General features: G+C 54.6%; 1 non-coding gene across 1 annotated transcript; it reads right to left on the reverse strand.

Moving 5' to 3' along the window:
- Window positions 1–566: 566 nt before the first annotated feature.
- Window positions 567–638, reverse strand: TRNAE-UUC (transfer RNA glutamic acid (anticodon UUC)). The gene has a single exon. It is a non-coding gene; the product is annotated as a tRNA-Glu (tRNA).
- Between the last annotated feature and the right edge of the window lie 1,058 nt (window positions 639–1,696).

A 1,696-nucleotide genomic window follows, 5' to 3' on the forward strand; every position in this document is an offset into this window, starting at 1 on the left:
TTCAGTCATTTGCACTTACACATGCTTATCCGCAGGCGCATTAACCCTTTACTCTATGTATGATGGGTCAAAACTTTCACTAGATACATCTGAGCTCTATCCAGCGGGTAGATTAATCACCGGAATTATCTGGAAATGTTTAATATTGCTTGAACATACAGGGTGCAGGGGAACTCTGACTCTGCAGCAGGTGCTTTTAAGCCTGCAAGATAATTAATAAAATAATACAGCGCACCTGGAGCATGGCGCCCAGTGCGGTGGCACCGGGCGCATGACCCTAACGCCAAACAGTTGCAGCCCAACAGTGAAAAAATGGAAAGGAACTGTGGCTTTGCAAGCACTATTGGCTTTGCAGGAAAGGAACAGGAGCTTTCTTGTGGTGACAGCCTGTAAGAGTGCAGCTTCCATTTCACTAACCTGTCTATTAATAGCGCTCCCGCTGAGGGTGGCAGAAACCAGAGCTAGCAAGGGGAAAATGAAAGAAACTCTTTGGAAAAATAGGAGTTAGTGCAAGCTTTGTAGAGACTAGAAGAGAAATGCGCAAATATTTATTAAAAAAATGCACCTTCACATACCGGGAGTCGAACCCGGGCCGCCTGGGTGAAAACCAGGAATCCTAACCGCTAGACCATATGGGAGCTTGGCATCTAGTGCATTAAAACTCAATTCTAGAAATATTCTGCGGTCTGTAAGTGATGGATGAGTCAGTTTTGAAGTGTACCTAGGAGCCTGCAAACACGGCAGAAAGAACTTGACAAGCTCGGCCCCCACAGGAGTAAAAAGTCAAGAATCAGACTTAAGTGGGATTTCTTGCAGCCGGCCTCTTGCTACCTGTGTGTGGGGGTAAAATGCACAATTTCGAGGCCTTCACTGTAAGACAGCTGAAGCTGAAGGAACCGGAAAGAAGGGGTAACATCACCACCGCTGCCCACTAGTTTATAAACAATAGACGTGTGTTGTTCCATAGAGGACGCCGTTCCCATGCTCAGAACAACATGTATCAAGTCGTGCTCTCTCTTCTCTCCAAGGCCAATGTGTCCCTTCCGGGGCTCTGCATCCCACCCTGGCCGCCCATCCCTGGGCTCTGCATGGTACCCTGTCCCTCCCTCCTCCCTGGGCTCTGCATCCCATCCTGGCCGCCCATCCCTGGGCTCTGCATGGTACCCTGTCCCTCCCTCCTCCCTGGGCTCTGCACGATACCCTGTCCCTTCCTCCTCCCTGGGCTCTGCACGGTACCCTGTCCCTTCCTCATCCCTGGGCTCTGCACGGTACCCTGTCCCTCCCTCCTCCCTGGGCTCCGCATCCCATCCTGGCCGCCCATCCCTGGGCTCTGCATGGTACCCTGTCCCTTCCTCCTCCCTGGGCTCTGCATCCCATCCTGGCCGCCCATCCCTGGGCTCTGCATGGTACCCTGTCCCTCCCTCCTCCCTGGGCTCTGCATCCCATCCTGGCCGCCCATCCCTGGGCTCTGCATGGTACCCTGTCCCTCCCTCCTCCCTGGGCTCTGCACGATACCCTGTCCCTTCCTCCTCCCTGGGCTCTGCACGGTACCCTGTCCCTTCCTCATCCCTGGGCTCTGCACGGTACCCTGTCCCTCCCTCCTCCCTGGGCTCCGCATCCCATCCTGGCCGCCCATCCCTGGGCTCTGCATGGTACCCTGTCCCTCCCTCCTCCCTGGGCTCTGCACGATACCCTG

This window comes from Lissotriton vulgaris, chromosome 1_1 (assembly GCF_964263255.1).
Source record: "Lissotriton vulgaris chromosome 1_1, aLisVul1.2, whole genome shotgun sequence".
NCBI lineage: Eukaryota > Metazoa > Chordata > Amphibia > Caudata > Salamandridae > Lissotriton > Lissotriton vulgaris.